The sequence below is a fragment of the Columba livia genome, chromosome 2 (assembly GCF_036013475.1).
Source record: "Columba livia isolate bColLiv1 breed racing homer chromosome 2, bColLiv1.pat.W.v2, whole genome shotgun sequence".
In the NCBI taxonomy this organism is placed as follows: Eukaryota; Metazoa; Chordata; class Aves; order Columbiformes; family Columbidae; genus Columba; species Columba livia.
Window position 1 is genome coordinate 64,198,195 of NC_088603.1, and position 20,444 is coordinate 64,218,638.

The following is a 20,444-nucleotide window of genomic DNA, read 5'->3' on the forward strand; positions in this document are numbered from 1 at the left end:
GAGGGAAAACTTGCTGTAAGATCTGTGAGCAAAACGTGTTTTTGGAATATTTGCCGGCTGAGTGGTGTCTCCCTCGGGCTTCATCTCTAGGGGTGATCGGTTCAGGGCAGCCGTGCCACAGAGTAGCAGTTGCACGACTGATACTTGTAACGGGGTTCCTCGTGGGTAGCCTTTATTTTGCGTGGGTTGCGTGTTGAACTGCTGGGTAGTTAGTTTGGTTTGACATTTCCTGAAGGTCTAGGCAAAGATTAAAAGAAGGAGCGGACTTAAAGAGAAGTATGTATTATTTTGTCATGCCATGTTGCTGTTTGAAACCTGGGTTGATTATTGGTGATATTCAAGGAATTGCCGAGACTTAGAGGGCAAGTCTTGATGTGCTGAGCGGAAGAGTGCAATGGGTCTGTTTGGTTGCCAGGTGGCTTTCTTGACCCATGTGGCCAGTTTATCAAGATTACACTGCACGCCTGAGAGAGTGAGAGAGATCCCCTCCCTCCTTAAATAATGACCGTGACGCTAATGGGATGAAATACTCGTATCGATCAGCCTGGATGTCAGTCCAGCTCTGTCCCATCTCTGTCCCCCTTCCCCGATACGTCACATCTGTGGGCAGAGCAGTCAGAATGCCCTTGGCTCTCAGACCGGCGCAATTAAAAACATTAGCTCTGTGCTGGGGTGTTATCTCGTGTTTTCAAACTAATTCCAAATAATGACTGTGCGAGCTGTGAAAAAGAAAGGTTTCTCACTCCATGAAGGAAATGAATTCACTTTCAGTCAAACCCACACAATTTCGGGTACGGAGCTCTCAGGGCTCTGTCAGGGCTTTCTTTTCTCTTCCCTTCCCCCCTGCCCGTCCCCTTTCCCTCTCCCTTCCTTCACTCTTCCCTCAAAACCACTTTCCAGGACACAAAACGCAACAGATACAAGTGTTTTTGTTGGTTTTTTTTTTAATTTAATTTAATTTTATTTAATTTTATTTTATTTATGTTAATTTACTTCATTTTATGTTTTTTCATGTTCTGTTATTCCATGTCATTTCCGTTTCTCACTCTTTTTCAGAGCCAATGCTCACAATCCTTAACACAAGCCCACGTGTAGCCAGGAGCAGGCTGATGCATTCTTCAGTTTAGCTTGAACAAACAGCCCTTGCGGGCTGGCAAAGGCAAGTCCCAGAGCTGCAGAGAGCAGCAGCAGGAATGGAGGCCAAGCTTTGCCAGGTTCCTGAAGAGGGAGGACCTTGAGAATGAGGCGCGGGACTGACCATGCACCAAAGAAGAGGTATGTGGTACTGTGGGATCTTTTCCAAAGCATCACATGTAGCGATGGCGAGCAGATGTTTTGCCTTGCACACCTTGTTTGGCTGCTGTGCTTCTTGGGCAGGGTGCACGAGAAGCGCTCTGGTCCCTGCCAGGCGCTGGTGTTGCCCGCAGGGAGAGGTGCCGAGCGGCAGCTGCGAATCCTTCCTGTTCCTGACAGGACACCAGTGGCTGCTCCAAAGCACTGGGTCCCCATGCAACATCTCTGCGTGCTGCTTCCTACATCTGCCTTCTTGGTCTGTAACTTGTTTGGGTTTTGCTTGTTTCTTTCTACCTTGTTTGGTGTTCTGTTTTTGTTGTTGATGTTGTTTCCATTGTTGTTTTGGTTTTGTTGGGTTTTGCTAAGTTGGTTTCATTTGGTTGGTTTAGGTCAGCTAATACGAGTTGGTTTTGGTAGGCTTTTTGAGCCTGGTTGTTTGACACCGTATGACGTTGTTGGTAGGTTGTGTGTTGGTAGGTCACTGAAGGCCGGTTGTTTTAGGTTAAGGTTTGTTAAGTTTGGTTCAGGTTGGCGGTCTTAGATTGCTTGTTTCAGGTTTGATGGTTGAGCTTGGTTTCGGTTGGTTAGTTTAGGTGGGTTGGTTTAGGCTGTGTGATGTGATTTTCTTACCGCTGATGTGTGTTGTTTAGCTTCGGAGGTTTATTTTTCTTGGTTTTGCTGGGTTCTTTGGTTGGTGCTGTTTTCTGGTGCTTCTTTAGCACTGGTTGCGTTAATTTGGTTGAGGTTTCTGGTTTTACGAGCTTGGTTCAGCTTGTTGCGGTCGTTTGAGGTTGGTTTGAGGCAGGTTCTTTGAGGGTGATTGTGAGAGGCTGGTTGTCGAAGGCTGGTGGGTTCATGTTGCTTGATGTAGGTGATATTTGGTTGAAGGTGTCTTCCGTTGGTTGTTGTAGGTGGCGTATGTGAAGCTGTTTTCGTTGAGGCCGTTTTCAGTAGATTGGTTTAGGTTTGTTCAGATGACTTTAAGTTGAGACATGGTCGGCTGGTTGGTTATTTTAGGTTGTTTGTTTTCAGTAGGCAGTTTAGGTGGGTTGGTGGGTGTCTGTGTTTTCAGGTAGGTTGGTTTCGGCAGGTTTGGTTTACACTGTTTAAGTTGTTTGAAGGGTTTCTGTTGAGGTTGGTTCAGGTTGTTTGGTTTAGGTTGGTTTATTTCCTTTTTGGTAGGTTGTTTTAGGCAGTGTTATTTACGTTGCATGTTTTGAAGGTGGGTTCCTTCAGGTTGGGGTGGTTTAGATTGGTTGTTGAGGGTGCTATAGGTGCTTTGGCTAGATTTACATTGTGTTTTGTTGGTTTTAGGTTGTGTCTGGATGGTTTGGATGTGACTGCAATCTCGCTGGGACATGCGTCCCCCCACTAATCACCAGGCTCGATGGGGCTGTTTGTGCTGTTGCAGCAGATGTCCCCGTCCTCCTTCCCTGCTCCACGTGTTTCCCTGCCTTGCTCAAAGAGGACGACCTTCCCCGCTAGAGGCGAACCATTGCTAGGTCAAGGGGATACGGTAGCTGCGCTGTGCTTGAGAACCTCCAAACAAGCTCAGGGTCCATTTGTAGGAGAACCTGGGGTAGTCAAGCTTCCAAGACTGCAGACACATCCAAGTGAGACACTGCATGGGGTAGGGTGGCTGGTGGTTGGAGTTTGGTTGTTGAGGTTTTTTAGGGGGTTTTAGCTTAGTTGTTGAAGTTTAGTTGATTTAGATTGGGTTTGAGCTTGGCGATTGTAGGATGGTTTCAGTGGTTCTATTTGGCTTTGGGTTGTTTGCTTGAGGTCATTTTGGTCAGGTGATGTCTTTTGGTTTCCTATTTTTGAGGTTGGTTTAGATGGGTTGTTTTAGGTAGTTTTATCCTTTATCAGATTGTTTTGAAGTTGTTTGAGATTGTTTAATGGTTGTTTTAGGTTAAGATTGGTTGGTTTTGGTTTGTTTAGCTTGTTTGGTTACAGGTCGCTTAAGGTTGGCTGAGAAATGCCGGTTTATGTAGTTTTAGATTGTTTTAGGTAGGATTTTTTAGATCATTTGGTTTTGGGTACGTTTGTTTTAGGGAGTTTTGGTTGGTTTCTTTTGTTTGGTTTAGGTAATTTGTTGTAGATTGTTTAAGGTTCTGCTTAGGTTGTTGGTGGCTGATTGAAGTTTTTTAAGGCAGACTGGTTTAGGTTGTTTAAGATTGGTTTAGGTGAGTTGTTCTGTGCTGGTTTAGGTAGGCTGTTCTAGCTAAGTTTAGGGCCACCTCGTGGAGCAGCAGGCGCCCAGCCCAAAAGGCCCAAAGAAGCCGTGGCAAGGGGCCGTGCTCAGCGCTGCAGAGGAAGGCGAAAAACCCCCGGAGACGCTTGCTGTCCCACCTGGGGGGGAAAAAAAGCCTTCCTCCCCCCAGCTGCGGGGCACGAGAGGCCATCTTCCTGGTGCTTGAGCAGCAGGCAGGAACCGAGCCAAAAGGGCCCAGAGGAGCTGTGCAAAGTGGTCATGCTCAATGCTGCAGAGGAAGGCAAAAAACCCCCGGGGACCAGTGCCAATCTGCCCCGGGGGAAAAAATTCCTTCCTGACCCCAGTGCTGGCGATCGGCTGTTCCCTGAGCATGTGAGCCAGACCTGGCTCCTTGTCCCACAGGCTGCTCACGCCCCCCAGGACCTGCCCAAGCCCTAGCCTATCCTACCCTGTCCTACCTTGAGCCGGAGCCATCTCCCGGACTTCCGAGAGTGCCCAGATGCCTCTGAGCTGATGGACCTTGGGGGCAAGACTCCTTCCTGTGCCTGGTGGGACACCAGTGGGTGTTCCAAGCACAGAAGAAATTCCCTTGGTCTCTCCGCCGCTACCCAGTTGAAAAGGATTTCCATCCGTGAGCTGAGCTTGGAAGGTGGCCCTGCCAGCAGATCACCTTGCAGTGGAGAACCTCCAGCAGCCTCATGCAAGCTCTTCCTCCCTCAGCCCCTGCCCTGTGATTCCACCAGCTCCTCAAGTGCTTCCTGTGGGATGTGTTGGGGCTGCCCCCGGGCCAGCTCTGGCAGTGGACAGGGGACCCGGCTGCTCCTTTTGGTCCTGCTCGGGGCATTGTGAGCGCTGCATTGCCGGGTGCTGGCATTGTGACACGGGGGTGACAGAGCCACGCGTGTGCAGCCCCACCCACCCCAACTCCGCCCAGCACCCTATGGAGGAAGCCTTTGGGGTGCTGGCCCCAAATCAGTCCCTGTCATCTACAAGACAGGGGAGTAATCAACCTAACCGTGTCCCTCTTTTGCCAAAACACAGTGTGGATTTGTTGCCAGTCCAGCCTTACTTCCAGTACTTCTTCCTGCAGCCCTGTTACGAATTCCTGACCAAACCTGGGAAGAAGAAACAAAATGCCAGAGATGAGATTACTGAATGCAACAAGAAGACACAACAGAGATGACGGAGGAAACCAGCAAGAGGGGAAGGAGAGGAGGAGCAGAGGACAGGTAAGCAAACAAGATCCTTGAATCTCACCCCATCCGAGGAGTGATAGAAGGGTTCCCAAAGCCCAGATTCTGAATAAAAAGCATACCTCGTAAGCTTCTCTCTCCACGTCTCTAATTTGCTGCTCGGCCTCAGGTCTGCTCTGACAGTAGGCCACACTTCTCTGCCTCATTTCAGCATCTGGATGCTTCAGAAGAAATGTGTGAGCTGCTGCAATAGCCTTTGCAAGGTTATGAGCCTGAAGAGGGATGGGAAAAAGAGGAAGAGGGGGAAAAGCGTTAACGGGGGAAAAAAAAAAATCAAAGTTTCCCAGTTTTTGTCAACAAATTTTCCTGCAGCTTCTAGATTCCCAGCTTACTTGTACTGAAGCCACGGTCTCGGCAGATACAATCGTACACTAGATCTGATACAATTCTTCTCAGTTTTACTAACAGATGCATAATGAGGAAATTCTTTTTAATGTTAAAATCTGTTATTGTTGCAGATAGCATAGGTGATGACTTGAAGTTAACAGAAGAGCATTTTTCCCCTCCACTTGCCCTGTTCATGAAGCTGACAAGGCAGAAGCATATACTGTTGCTCCTGTGTGGGATTAGTCTCACAGCAATTACTGAGGCCAGCCTGTGACTGCTGACCAGGAGCCATCACCGCCCGTGTTTACACGGCGTTCGTGTCACTTCTTGGCCCAGCAGCACGCAAGACAATATCCCGATAACGTATCTGCCTGATGGTGTTACAGAGTTCGAGCAAACGGCAGGGACCTGTGTGTGATCTGCCGCAACAGCTTTTGGAAGGTCGTGAGCCTAAACAGGGGTGGGAAGAAGAGGAAAGGGAAAGGAAAAGTTAACTGGGAAAAAAAAATCCACGTTTCCCACTTTCTGTCAACAAACTCTCCTGCAGCCTCTCTGTTCCCCAGCTGACATCTAGGGAAGCCACAGTCTCAGCAGATACAATGTTACACTAGAACTGATACAAATCTTTCCTGTTTTCTTACTAGAGGAGCATGTTTTCCTAGGAGCATGTTTGTTTTAATGTCAAAATCTGTTATTGTAGCAGATCGCATCATAATGATTGTAAGTTCAAAAGACGACTTTTTCTCCCTTCCTCCCGTACTGCATTTCTAGTATTTACAGAGGGAGAGAGAAAGGAAAAGGCTGAAGTATTTGTAAAATGTTAAGAAACTCTTCCTTTTTTCAGGCAAGGTGCAGGTCCCACGGTGTCCTTTGGTCTCCGACGTTCTCCAGTGGCGTCCTGTGGTTTCCAGCGGCCTTCTTCAGTCTCCCACGGTCTCCTGCAATCTCCGGCGGTCTCCAGCGGGCTTCTGTGTGCATGCATTTATAGCTGTTATTGTCTGTATGTACATATTTTTCTAAACTCTATTGTCCATAGACACACGTATAGGGAGAAGGAGGGAGAAAACCCAAGTCTTCATTATTTGCTGAAATGTGAAAACCTTTTTCCTTTTTAAACCAAGACACAGAGCCAATGGTGTCCTGTGGTTTCTAGCGGTGTCCTTCGGTCTCCGACGGTCTCCTGCGGTCTCCGGTGGTCTCGTGTGGGCTTCTGTGTGCACACATTTATCGATTTAATTTTCTATTTTTACATGTCTTTATAAACTATACAGTCTGCATACACGTATATAGGGAGAAGGAGAGAAAATTTGCCTCCGTTTTTAACGCAAACATTTGTCCAAAGGTGTAAGAACCGTGTCTTTGAATTCCCACAATTCCTTCCAACAGACGTTTTATTTACTTCAAAAGAACCACCTTCAGAGGAGGAATCCCGCCACGGCACTATGGGACGAGGAGCAGGAACAGAGGTGACACAGGACCCATCTCACGTTTGTTTCCACAACTCTCCCCAAGCACAGGATGTTTCGGAAAGATGGACCCAATTGGAAATCACTCTGCGTGTGAAATTGGGACCATGTTTTTGAAACACCCTGTAGTATTGCTGGAGACACATCCCCTGGTCCCTCTGCTTCCAAATTTGCATGAAGCCTTGTGTCGAGTCCCCAGCTCCATTCAAGAGAGTCTGGTTAGGCACTGGCAAAACCAGTGTTCGTCCTGTACCATGTATGAATCAAAATTTGTCGCACACCATTTTCCCCTTGTAAAAGAAAGGCAAACGAATATCCAAAAAATCCCCAAACGTATGAAAATGACCAACCGTACATCAGTAAAAAGAAATCAATAATTCAATAAAGAACACTGATGGTCAACAGAAAACGAAGGGACAATCCACCGGGTGCTGATCCAGTGCTCTTTCCCGTGCTGTACTCTTTGCATTTCACTAGTGGCTTCGCGGTTGTTCCTGTCACCTGCCTGCGCTGACTGGCACAGTCCCTGTCACTGCCCCAGCTGGCACTTCATCCCCCTCTGCTGCCGGATGGCACAGCAGCCCTGCAGCTCCGCAGCGAGTCAAGCCCAGCGTTGCATCTCCCTGCCCTGGTCACGGCGAAGGGCTCCTGTGCCCAGCCCGGCAGGGCAGCGGCATCAGGTGCTTGCAAAGGTTGCATTTCACTCCGGGAGCCGAAAGCCGAGTTGTTGGGAGTGACCTGGGAACTCGGCTCGTTTGAGAGCCCAGCCTGCAGCCCCGGGACAGCAGCAGCTGTCTGTCCCTCCTCTGAGAGGCGGGGGCATTTCTGGAGGGAGCGTCACCCTCCGAGGCAGAGGACAGAGCTTATGAAGGCTCGGTGCTTCTGGACTCTGACCCGCCACAGGACGTGCAATGGCCGTGGAAGTGGAAACACCGATTTTCTTTAGTGCTGTAGTGTGGAGAATGCAAAACGTGTTTGAAGAGACAGTGCTTTTGTGGCTCCAAGCCAATTCTAGGGATGTTCAAGCGTTTCCGGAAACGGGTGTTCTTGCAACAACCTTCTTGTGAATTAATGAGAAAATAGGGTGGGAAAAAAATCAGCACATCAAGTAGCTGTGACACACAGCACGGAAAAGTCTCCACCGGCCAGCCCACGCACAAGAAAAAGCCCGATGGAAGGGCGGGGTGGCACATCGGGGCCACCGGGCTGTCGGCAGCGGTTGTAGCGGCGGCAGCTCCAGGAGGCTGCCCGGCTGGAGAAGAAGGGACAGGGGGCGGGAAGAGTTTCTCGTCCAACTCTCTCTCGGGAGCAGCCAAACCGCGCGACTCCCGCTCGTTCCCGCGTTTACGGGAACACGGGGCGGGGCCGAGGAGCGACGGCTCCGCCATCCGCTCGTCGGGGCTGCTGGGTCGGTCTTTGCGGGAGGCGGCTCTCCCGGTGCCCGGGCGGGGCTGCGCTGGGGTCCGTCTTGTGCCCGGCGGGCGGGCGGGCGGGGAGGGCGAGGCCGCTTGTGGGCACGCGTGGGTGCGCGGCCGGCGCCGCCGCTTGGCGGGCAGCTGGAGCGGGGGCAGCGGGTGTGTCCGCCGGGTCCGGCGGTGTCGGACGGTACGGAAAAATGCCGTAGAAGATGGTTGAGACTTGTGAGTATTATTTCTGCTTGTTGTTGCTGTTTAATGTTTTGTTTGCTGAGGGAAAACTTGCTGTAAGATCTGTGAGCAAAACGTGCTTTTGGAATATTTGCCAGCTGAGTGGTGTCTCCCTTGGACTTCATCTCTAGGGGGTGATCGGTTCAGGGCAGCCATGCCCTTCTCCCCCCTCCCATCTCCCACCTCCCTCACCCCCGTCCACCCTCCCTCCCCGTCTCCCCCCTCCCGCCTCTCTCCCCTCTCCCCGTGTCCCCCCTCCCGCCTCTCTCCCCTCTCCCCGTGTCCCCCCTCCCGCCTCTCTCCCCCCTCCCGCCTCTCTCCCCCCTCCCCGTCTCCCCCCTCCCGCCTCTCTCCCCCCTCCCCGTCTCCCCCCTCCCGCCTCTCTCCCCCCTCCCCGTCTCCCCCCTCCCGCCTCTCTCCCCCCTCCCGCCTCTCTCCCCCCTCCCGCCTCTCTCCCCCCTCCCGCCTCTCTCCCCCCTCCCCGTCTCCCCCCTCCCGCCTCTCTCCCCCCTCCCCGTCTCCCCCCTCCCGCCTCTCTCCCCCCTCCCGCCTCTCTCCCCCCTCCCGCCTCTCTCCCCCCTCCCGCCTCTCTCCCCCCTCCCGCCTCTCTCCCCCCTCCCGCCTCTCTCCCCCCTCCCGCCTCTCTCCCCCCTCCCGCCTCTCTCCCCCCTCCCGCCTCTCTCCCCCCTCCCGCCTCTCTCCCCCCTCCCGCCTCTCTCCCCCCTCCCGCCTCTCTCCCCTCTCCCGCCTCTCTCCCCTCTCCCGCCTCTCTCCCCTCTCCCGCCTCTCTCCCCTCTCCCGCCTCTCTCCCCTCTCCCCGTCTCCCCTCTCCCCGTCTCCCCTCTCCCCGTCTCCCCTCTCCCCGTCTCCCCTCTCCCCGTCTCCCCCCCCCTCCCCGTCTCCCCCCTCCCGCCTCTCTCCCCTCTCCCCGTCTCCCCTCTCCCCGTCTCCCCCCTCCCGCCTCTCTCCCCCCTCCCCGTCTCACCCCGTCTTCCCCAACGTCCACCCGCCTCTCCCTTACTCCCCCCCACTTCCCGACTCCAAAACACTTTCAACGACACAAAACACAAGGGATACAAGTGTTTAGTTTCAGTTTATTTTAGCTTCTTGAAGGCGGGTTAGTTCCTTGCACTTCTTTAAGGTTGGTTTAGGCGATTAGTTCTATGCTGCTTTGGATAGGCTGTTCTAGCTAAGTTTAGGGCCACCTCGTGGAGCAGCAGGCGCCCAGCCCAAATGGCCCAAAGAAGCCGTGGCAAGGGGCCGTGCTCAGCGCTGCAGAGGAAGGCAAAAAACCCCCGGAGACGCTTGCTGTCCCACCTCGGGGGGAAAAAAAGCCTTCCTCCCCCCAGCTGCGGGGCACGAGAGGCCATCTTCCTGGTGCTTGAGCAGCAGGCAGGAACCGAGCCAAAAGGGCCCAGAGGAGCTCTGCAAAGTGGTCGTGCTCAGCGCTGCAGAGGAAGGCAAAAAACCCCCGGGGACCAGTGCCAATCTGCCCCGGGGGAAAAAATTCCTTCCTGACCCCAGTGCTGGCGATCGGCTGTTCCCTGAGCATGTGAGCCAGACCTGGCTCCTCGTCCCATGCACAGGCTGCTCACGCCCCCCAGGACCTGCCCAAGCCCTAGCCTATCCTACCCTGTCCTACCTTGAGCCGGAGCCATCTCCCGGACTGCCGAGAGTGCCCAAATGCCTCTGACCTTCAAACACTCCTTCCGGTAGTCCTGTCAAGAATTCCTGACCAAACCTGGGAAAAAAACCAAAATGCCAGAGATGAGAGTTAGTGAATGCAACAAGAAGACACAACAGAGATGACGGAGGAAAACAGCAAGAGGGGGGGGAGAGGAGGAGCAGAGAACACACAAGTAAAGGAGACCCTTGCATCTCACCCAATCAGAGGAGTAAGAGAAGGGTTCCAAAAGACCAGGCTGTGAATAACAAGCATACCTCGTCAGGTTTTGTCTCCAAGTCTCCACACTTCTCCTTTCATAAGGCAAGGTGCAGATCCCACGGTGTCCTTCTGTCCCCGATGGTCTCTGGCGGTCTCCAGCGGGCTTCTGTGCACACACACATCCACCTAGCTTTTATTTTCTATATCTACATATTTCTATTAACTCTATAGTCTGCATACAGGGAGAAGGAAAGGAAAAGTCTGAATGATTTGTGCAATGTGAAAACCTTTTGCCTTGAAGGCAAGCTCCAGCGCTGTCCTCGGGTGTCCTGGCGTCTGTGGCGCTGTCCCCCGCTGTGTGGTGGCTCCTGAGGACTCCTCCCGGTGCTCTGGGGCTGCCGAGCAGAAGATGGCAGCGACCCTCCTCGCCTCTTCCCCAGGCCCCAGGGCAGAGGAGATGCCCCGGCATGAGGGCCGGGGGTGCGGGCTGGGAAGCCGGGCTCACCTGTGGCTCCAGAGCGGCTGCTGGTCCGGCCCATCCCCCGGAGGTGGCTAGTGGCGGCTGCGGGGGCGGCGCCGCTTGCGGCCAGGCGCCTGTTTGGGGGCTCTGGGAGAGCCCCCGGCCGTCCTGCGGCGCTTAGGGCACTGCGGCGCCGGAGGCGGTCCGGCCATGCTGGTGCTGGGCCCCAGCAGCCCTGCCTGAGGCGGATCCACCTCCATCGCCTCCTCCTCCTGCCGAGGCGGATCCACCTCCATGGGCTCCGCCTCTTCCCGGGGTGGGTCAATCTCCATGGGCTCCTCCTGCCTGTGGGCGGTGCTGCTGCTCCCGCCAGGCAGCCGCCGTTTGGGCGGCGGAGCCATCCCAGGGGGTCCCTGAGCCTCCTCTCTCTTCTTCGCGTCGATCCGGCGCTGTCGTCTGCGGCCTCTTCTCTCGGAGCGATGGCGCAGCTGGCACAGCTCTGCTCCAACTGCCATCACAGAGGCTCGTGGCGTCCCCAACGGCCGCTGCGGTGGCCGGCATGGCGGCCCCCGGGGCCACGAGGCCCCATTGCGGGGCCATTTTGCTCTGCAGCCCTGTCAGTGCTTAGATTTGGTTTGCCTCTGCTGGAACCGACTCATCGGCCTTTTGTCTTCAGCAAAGAGCAAGAGCTGCAGATCTTTGGACAAGGTGTCTTAGCAGCACGACCAACCCGGTCGCTGTATTGCAGAATTGTACTATGCTGAGGGATTCTGATCTTTCTTTAGTGCTGTAGTGTGAAGAATGCAAAACGTGTTTGAAGAGACAGGGCTTTTGTGGCTCCAAGCCACTTCTATGGATGGTCAAGCGTTTCCAGAAATCCTTCTTGCAACAGCCCTCTTGTGAGTCACAGACTTGTGAGTATTATTTCTGCTTGTTGCTGCTGTTTAATCTTTTGTTTGCCGAGGGAAAACTTGCTGTAAGATCTGTGAGCAAAACGTGTTTTTGGAATATTTGCCGGCTGAGTGGTGTCTCCCTCGGGCTTCATCTCTAGGGGGTGATCGGTTCAGGGCAGCCGTGCCACAGAGTAGCAGTTGCACGACTGATACTTGTAACGGGGTTCCTCGTGGGTAGCCTTTATTTTGCGTGGGTTGCGTGTTGAACTGCTGGGTAGTTAGTTTGGTTTGACATTTCCTGAAGGTCTAGGCAAAGATTAAAAGAAGGAGCGGACTTAAAGAGAAGTATGTATTATTTTGTCATGCCATGTTGCTGTTTGAAACCTGTGTTGATTATTGGTGATATTCAAGAAATTGCCGAGACTTAGAGGGCAAGTCTTGATGTGCTGAGCGGAAGAGTGCAATGGGTCTGTTTGGTTGCCAGGTGGCTTTCTTGACCCATGTGGCCAGTTTATCAAGATTACACTGCACGCCTGAGAGAGTGAGAGAGATCCCCTCCCTCCTTAAATAATGACCGTGACGCTAATGGGATGAAATACTCGTATCGATCAGCCTGGATGTCAGTCCAGCTCTGTCCCATCTCTGTCCCCCTTCCCCGATACGTCACATCTGTGGGCAGAGCAGTTAGAATGCCCTTGGCTCTCAGACCGGCGCAATTAAAAACATTAGCTCTGTGCTGGGGTGTTATCTCGTGTTTTCAAACTAATTCCAAATAATGACTGTGCGAGCTGTGAAAAAGAAAGGTTTCTCACTCCATGAAGGAAATGAATTCACTTTCAGTCAAACCCACACAATTTCGGGTACGGAGCTCTCAGGGCTCTGTCAGGGCTTTCTTTTCTCTTCCCTTCCCCCCTGCCCGTCCCCTTTCCCTCTCCCTTCCTTCACTCTTCCCTCAAAACCACTTTCCAGGACACAAAACGCAACAGATACAAGTGTTTTTGTTGGTTTTTTTTTTAATTTAATTTAATTTTATTTAATTTTATTTTATTTATGTTAATTTACTTCATTTTATGTTTTTTCATGTTCTGTTATTCCATGTCATTTCCGTTTCTCACTCTTTTTCAGAGCCAATGCTCACAATCCTTAACACAAGCCCACGTGTAGCCAGGAGCAGGCTGATGCATTCTTCAGTTTAGCTTGAACAAACAGCCCTTGCGGGCTGGCAAAGGCAAGTCCCAGAGCTGCAGAGAGCAGCAGCAGGAATGGAGGCCAAGCTTTGCCAGGTTCCTGAAGAGGGAGGACCTTGAGAATGAGGCGCGGGACTGACCATGCACCAAAGAAGAGGTATGTGGTACTGTGGGATCTTTTCCAAAGCATCACATGTAGCGATGGCGAGCAGATGTTTTGCCTTGCACACCTTGTTTGGCTGCTGTGCTTCTTGGGCAGGGTGCACGAGAAGCGCTCTGGTCCCTGCCAGGCGCTGGTGTTGCCCGCAGGGAGAGGTGCCGAGCGGCAGCTGCGAATCCTTCCTGTTCCTGACAGGACACCAGTGGCTGCTCCAAAGCACTGGGTCCCCATGCAACATCTCTGCGTGCTGCTTCCTACATCTGCCTTCTTGGTCTGTAACTTGTTTGGGTTTTGCTTGTTTCTTTCTACCTTGTTTGGTGTTCTGTTTTTGTTGTTGATGTTGTTTCCATTGTTGTTTTGGTTTTGTTGGGTTTTGCTAAGTTGGTTTCATTTGGTTGGTTTAGGTCAGCTAATACGAGTTGGTTTTGGTAGGCTTTTTGAGCCTGGTTGTTTGACACCGTATGACGTTGTTGGTAGGTTGTGTGTTGGTAGGTCACTGAAGGCCGGTTGTTTTAGGTTAAGGTTTGTTAAGTTTGGTTCAGGTTGGCGGTCTTAGATTGCTTGTTTCAGGTTTGATGGTTGAGCTTGGTTTCGGTTGGTTAGTTTAGGTGGGTTGGTTTAGGCTGTGTGATGTGATTTTCTTACCGCTGATGTGTGTTGTTTAGCTTCGGAGGTTTATTTTTCTTGGTTTTGCTGGGTTCTTTGGTTGGTGCTGTTTTCTGGTGCTTCTTTAGCACTGGTTGCGTTAATTTGGTTGAGGTTTCTGGTTTTACGAGCTTGGTTCAGCTTGTTGCGGTCGTTTGAGGTTGGTTTGAGGCAGGTTCTTTGAGGGTGATTGTGAGAGGCTGGTTGTCGAAGGCTGGTGGGTTCATGTTGCTTGATGTAGGTGATTTTTGGTTGAAGGTGTCTTCCGTTGGTTGTTGTAGGTGGCGTATGTGAAGCTGTTTTCGTTGAGGCCGTTTTCAGTAGATTGGTTTAGGTTTGTTCAGATGACTTTAAGTTGAGACATGGTCGGCTGGTTGGTTATTTTAGGTTGTTTGTTTTCAGTAGGCAGTTTAGGTGGGTTGGTGGGTGTCTGTGTTTTCAGGTAGGTTGGTTTCGGCAGGTTTGGTTTACACTGTTTAAGTTGTTTGAAGGGTTTCTGTTGAGGTTGGTTCAGGTTGTTTGGTTTAGGTTGGTTTATTTCCTTTTTGGTAGGTTGTTTTAGGCAGTGTTATTTACGTTGCATGTTTTGAAGGTGGGTTCCTTCAGGTTGGGGTGGTTTAGATTGGTTGTTGAGGGTGCTTTAGGTGCTTTGGTTAGATTTACATGGTGTTTTGTTGGTTTTAGGTTGTGTCTGGATGGTTTGGATGTGACTGCAATCTCGCTGGGACATGCGTCCCCCCACTAATCACCAGGCTCGATGGGGCTGTTTGTGCTGTTGCAGCAGATGTCCCCGTCCTCCTTCCCTGCTCCACGTGTTTCCCTGCCTTGCTCAAAGAGGACGACCTTCCCCGCTAGAGGCGAACCATTGCTAGGTCAAGGGGATACGGTAGCTGCGCTGTGCTTGAGAACCTCCAAACAAGCTCAGGGTCCATTTGTAGGAGAACCTGGGGTAGTCAAGCTTCCAAGACTGCAGACACATCCAAGTGAGACACTGCATGGGGTAGGGTGGCTGGTGGTTGGAGTTTGGTTGTTGAGGTTTTTTAGGGGGTTTTAGCTTAGTTGTTGAAGTTTAGTTGATTTAGATTGGGTTTGAGCTTGGCGATTGTAGGATGGTTTCAGTGGTTCTATTTGGCTTTGGGTTGTTTGCTTGAGGTCATTTTGGTCAGGTGATGTCTTTTGGTTTCCTATTTTTGAGGTTGGTTTAGATGGGTTGTTTTAGGTAGTTTTATCCTTTATCAGATTGTTTTGAAGTTGTTTGAGATTGTTTAATGGTTGTTTTAGGTTAAGATTGGTTGGTTTTGGTTTGTTTAGCTTGTTTGGTTACAGGTCGCTTAAGGTTGGCTGAGAAATGCCGGTTTATGTAGTTTTAGATTGTTTTAGGTAGGATTTTTTAGATCATTTGGTTTTGGGTAGGTTTGTTTTAGGGTGTTTTGGTTGGTTTCTTTTGTTTGGTTTAGGTAATTTGTTGTAGATTGTTTAAGGTTCTGCTTAGGTTGTTGGTGGCTGATTGAAGTTTTTTAAGGCAGACTGGTTTAGGTTGTTTAAGATTGGTTTAGGTGAGTTGTTCTATGCTGCTTTGGATAGGCTGTTCTAGCTAAGTTTAGGGCCACCTCGTGGAGCAGCAGGCGCCCAGCCCAAAAGGCCCAAAGAAGCCGTGGCAAGGGGCCGTGCTCAGCGCTGCAGAGGAAGGCGAAAAACCCCCGGGGACGCTTGCTGTCCCACCTGGGGGGGAAAAAAAGCCTTCCTCCCCCCAGCTGCGGGGCACGAGAGGCCATGTTCCTGGTGCTTGAGCAGCAGGCAGGAACCGAGCCAAAAGGGCCCAGAGGAGCTCTGCAAAGTGGTCATGCTCAATGCTGCAGAGGAAGGCAAAAAACCCCCGGGGACCAGTGCCAATCTGCCCCGGGGGAAAAAATTCCTTCCTGACCCCAGTGCTGGCGATCGGCTGTTCCCTGAGCATGTGAGCCAGACCTGGCTCCTCGTCCCACAGGCTGCTCACACCTCCCAGGACCTGCCTAAGCCCTAGCCTATCCTACCCTGTCCTACCTTGAGCCGGAGCCATCTCCCGGACTTCCGAGAGTGCCCAAGTGCCTGGTGGGACACCAGTGGGTGTTGCAAGCACAGAAGAAATTCCCTTGGTCTCTCCACCGCTACCCAGTTGAAAAGGATTTCCATCCATGAGCTGAGCTTGGAAGGTGGCCCTGCCCGCAGATCACCTTGCAGTGGAGAACCTCCAGCAGCCTCATGCAAGCTCTTCCTCCCTCAGCCCCTGCCCTGTGATTCCACCAGCTCCTCAAGTGCTTCCTGTGGGATGTGTTGGGGCTGCCCCCGGGCCAGCTCTGGCAGTGGACAGGGGACCCGGCTGCTCCTTTTGGTCCTGCTCGGGGCATTGTGAGCGCTGCATTGCCGGGTGCTGGCATTGTGACACGGGGGTGACAGAGCCACGCGTGTGCAGCCCCGCCCACCCCAACTCCGCCCAGCACCTTTGGGAGGAAGCCTTTGGGGTGCTGGCCCCAAATCAGTCCCTGTCATCTACAAGACAGGGGAGTAATCAACCTAACCGTGTCCCTCTTTTGCCAAAACACAGTGTGGATTTGTTGCCAGTCCAGCCTTACTTCCAGTACTTCTTCCTGCAGCCCTGTTACGAATTCCTGACCAAACCTGGGAAGAAGAAACAAAATGCCAGAGATGAGATGACTGAATGCAACAAGAAGACACAGCAGAGATGACGGAGGAAAACAGCAAGAGGGGAAGGAGAGGAGGAGCAGAGGACAGGTAAGCAAACAAGATCCTTGAATCTCACCCCATCCGAGGAGTGATAGAAGGGTTCCCAAAGCCCAGATTCTGAATAAAAAGCATACCTCGTAAGCTTCTCTCTCCACGTCTCTAATTTGCTGCTCGGCCTCAGGTCTGCTCTGACAGTAGGCCACACTTCTCTGCCTCATTTCAGCATCTGGATGCTTCAGAAGAAATGTGTGAGCTGCTGCAATAGCCTTTGCAAGGTTATGAGCCTGAAGAGGGATGGGAAAAAGAGGAAGAGGGGGAAAAGCGTTAACGGGGGAAAAAAAAAAATCAAAGTTTCCCAGTTTTTGTCAACAAATTTTCCTGCAGCTTCTAGATTCCCAGCTTACTTGTACTGAAGCCACGGTCTCGGCAGATACAATCGTACACTAGATCTGATACAATTCTTCTCAGTTTTACTAACAGATGCATAATGAGGAAATTCTTTTTAATGTTAAAATCTGTTATTGTTGCAGATAGCATAGGTGATGACTTGAAGTTAACAGAAGAGCATTTTTCCCCTCCACTTGCCCTGTTCATGAAGCTGACAAGGCAGAAGCATATACTGTTGCTCCTGTGTGGGATTAGTCTCACAGCAATTACTGAGGCCAGCCTGTGACTGCTGACCAGGAGCCATCACCGCCCGTGTTTACACGGCGTTCGTGTCACTTCTTGGCCCAGCAGCACGCAAGACAATATCCCGATAACGTATCTGCCTGATGGTGTTACAGAGTTCGAGCAAACGGCAGGGACCTGTGTGTGATCTGCCGCAACAGCTTTTGGAAGGTCGTGAGCCTAAACAGGGGTGGGAAGAAGAGGAAAGGGAAAGGAAAAGTTAACTGGGAAAAAAAATCCACGTTTCCCACTTTCTGTCAACAAACTCTCCTGCAGCCTCTCTGTTCCCCAGCTGACATCTAGGGAAGCCACAGTCTCAGCAGATACAATGTTACACTAGAACTGATACAAATCTTTCCTGTTTTCTTACTAGAGGAGCATGTTTTCCTAGGAGCATGTTTGTTTTCATGTCAAAATCTGTTATTGTAGCAGATCGCATCATAATGATTGTAAGTTCAAAAGACGACTTTTTCTCCCTTCCTCCCGTACTGCATTTCTAGTATTTACAGAGGGAGAGAGAAAGGAAAAGGCTGAAGTATTTGTAAAATGTTAAGAAACTCTTCCTTTTTTCAGGCAAGGTGCAGGTCCCACGGTGTCCTTTGGTCTCCGACGTTCTCCAGTGGCGTCCTGTGGTTTCCAGCGGCCTTCTTCAGTCTCCCACGGTCTCCTGCAATCTCCGGCGGTCTCCAGCGGGCTTCTGTGTGCATGCATTTATAGCTGTTATTGTCTGTATGTACATATTTTTCTAAACTCTATTGTCCATAGACACACGTATAGGGAGAAGGAGGAGAAAACCCAAGTCTTCATTATTTGCTGAAATGTGAAAACCTTTTTCCTTTTTAAACCAAGACACAGAGCCAATGGTGTCCTGTGGTTTCTAGCGGTGTCCTTCGGTCTCCGACGGTCTCCTGCGGTCTCCGGTGGTCTCGTGTGGGCTTCTGTGTGCACACATTTATCGATTTAATTTTCTATTTTTACATGTCTTTATAAACTATACAGTCTGCATACACGTATATAGGGAGAAGGAGAGAAAATTTGCCTCCGTTTTTAACGCAAACATTTGTCCAAAGGTGTAAGAACCGTGTCTTTGAATTCCCACAATTCCTTCCAACAGACGTTTTATTTACTTCAAAAGAACCACCTTCAGAGGAGGAATCCCGCCACGGCACTATGGGACGAGGAGCAGGAACAGAGGTGACACAGGACCCATCTCACGTTTGTTTCCACAACTCTCCCCAAGCACAGGATGTTTCGAAAGATGGACCCAATTGGAAATCACTCTGCGTGTGAAATTGGGACCATGTTTTTGAAACACCCTGTAGTATTGCTGGAGACACATCCCCTGGTCCCTCTGCTTCCAAATTTGCATGAAGCCTTGTGTCGAGTCCCCAGCTCCATTCAAGAGAGTCTGGTTAGGCACTGGCAAAACCAGTGTTCGTCCTGTACCATGTATGAATCAAAAAATTTGTCGCACACCATTTTCCCCTTGTAAAAGAAAGGCAAACGAATATCCAAAAAATCCCCAAACGTATGAAAATGACCAACCGTACATCAGTAAAAAGAAATCAATAATTCAATAAAGAACACTGATGGTCAACAGAAAACGAAGGGACAATCCACCGGGTGCTGATCCAGTGCTCTTTCCCGTGCTGTACTCTTTGCATTTCACTAGTGGCTTCGCGGTTGTTCCTGTCACCTGCCTGCGCTGACTGGCACAGTCCCTGTCACTGCCCCAGCTGGCACTTCATCCCCCTCTGCTGCCGGATGGCACAGCAGCCCTGCAGCTCCGCAGCGAGTCAAGCCCAGCGTTGCATCTCCCTGCCCTGGTCACGGCGAAGGGCTCCTGTGCCCAGCCCGGCAGGGCAGCGGCATCAGGTGCTTGCAAAGGTTGCATTTCACTCCGGGAGCCGAAAGCCGAGTTGTTGGGAGTGACCTGGGAACTCGGCTCGTTTGAGAGCCCAGCCTGCAGCCCCGGGACAGCAGCAGCTGTCTGTCCCTCCTCTGAGAGGCGGGGGCATTTCTGGAGGGAGCGTCACCCTCCGAGGCAGAGGACAGAGCTTATGAAGGCTCGGTGCTTCTGGACTCTGACCCGCCACAGGACGTGCAATGGCCGTGGAAGTGGAAACATCGATTTTCTTTAGTGCTGTAGTGTGAAGAATGCAAAACGTGTTTGAAGAGACAGTGCTTTTTTGGCTCCAAGCCAATTCTAGGGATGTTCAAGCGTTTCCGGAAACGGGTGTTCTTGCAACAACCTTCTTGTGAATTAATGAGAAAATAGGGTGTGAAAAAAATCAGCACATCAAGTAGCTGTGACACACAGCACGGAAAAGTCTCCACCGGCCAGCCCACGCACAAGAAAAAGCCCGATGGAAGGGCGGGGTGGCACATCGGGGCCACCGGGCTGTCGGCAGCGGTTGTAGCGGCGGCAGCTCCAGGAGGCTGCCCGGCTGGAGAAGAAGGGACAGGGGGCGGGAAGAGTTTCTCGTCCAACTCTCTCTCGGGAGCAGCCAAACCGCGCGACTCCCGCTCGTTCCCGCGTTTACGGGAACACGGGGCGGGGCCGAGGAGCGACGGCTCCGCCATCCGCTCGTCGGGGCTGCTGGGTCGGTCTTTGCGGGAGGCGGCTCTCCCGGTGCCCGGGCGGGGCTGCGCTGGGGTCCGTCTTGTGCCCGGCGGGCGGGCGGGGAGGGCGAGGCCGCTTGTGGGCACGCGTGGGTGCGCGGCCGGCGCCGCCGCTTGGCGGGCAGCTGGAGCGGGGGCAGCGGGTGTGTCCGCCGGGTCCGGCGGTGTCGGACGGTACGGAAAAATGCCGTAGAAGATGGTTGAGACTTGTGAGTATTATTTCTGCTTGTTGTTGCTGTTTAATCTTTTGTTTGCTGAGGGAAAACTTGCTGTAAGATCTGTGAGCAAAACGTGCTTTTGGAATATTTGCCAGCTGAGTGGTGTCTCCCTTGGACTTCATCTCTAGGGGGTGATCGGTTCAGGGCAGCCATGCCCTTCTCCCCCCTCCCATCTCCCACCTCCCTCACCCCCGTCCACCCTCCCTCCCCGTCTCCCCCCTCCCGCCTCTCTCCCCCCTCCCCGTCTCCCCCCTCCCGCCTCTCTCCCCCCTCCCCGTCTCCCCTCTCCCGCCTCTCTCCCCCCTCCCCGTCTCCCCTCTCCCGCCTCTCTCCCCTCCCGCCTCTCTCCCCCCTCCCCGTCTCCCCTCTCCCGCCTCTCTCCCCCCTCCCCGTCTCCCCCCTCCCGCCTCTCTCCCCTCTCCCCGTCTCCCCCCTCCCGCCTCTCTCCCCCCTCCCCGTCTCCCCTCTCCCGCCTCTCTCCCCGTCTCCCCCCTCCCGCCTCTCTCCCCCCTCCCCGTCTCCCCCCTCCCCGTCTCCCCCCTCCCCGTCTCCCCCCTCCCCGTCTCCCCCCTCCCGCCTCTCTCCCCTCTCCCCGTCTCCCCCCTCCCGCCTCTCTCCCCTCTCCCCGTGTCCCCCCTCCCCCCTCCCGCCTCTCTCCCCGTCTCCCCCCTCCCGCCTCTCTCCCCCCTCCCGCCTCTCTCCCCCCTCCCGCCTCTCCCCCCTCCCCCCTCCCGCCGCTCTCCCCCCTCCCGCCTCTCTCCCCCCTCCCGCCTCTCTCCCC

The 20,444-nt window shown here is 52.7% G+C and overlaps 2 long non-coding RNA genes across 3 annotated transcripts in view; one reads left to right on the forward strand and one right to left on the reverse strand.

The window, feature by feature from the left end:
* Positions 1-20,444, forward strand: part of LOC135578788 (uncharacterized) — a 96,786-nt gene that overhangs the window by 55,780 nt on the left and 20,562 nt on the right. For both annotated transcript variants that reach the window (XR_010470885.1, XR_010470886.1), the window contains 4 exons: positions 1,057-8,194; positions 11,331-11,459; positions 12,564-12,782; positions 16,064-19,654. This is a non-coding gene — a long non-coding RNA (uncharacterized LOC135578788). The remainder of the gene's footprint in view (positions 1-1,056; positions 8,195-11,330; positions 11,460-12,563; positions 12,783-16,063; positions 19,655-20,444) is intronic.
* Positions 9,275-11,333, reverse strand: LOC135578804 (uncharacterized). The gene is made up of 3 exons (XR_010470920.1): positions 10,373-11,333; positions 10,142-10,251; positions 9,275-9,941 (listed from the first exon to the last, which is right to left on the reverse strand). It is a non-coding gene; the product is annotated as an uncharacterized LOC135578804 (long non-coding RNA).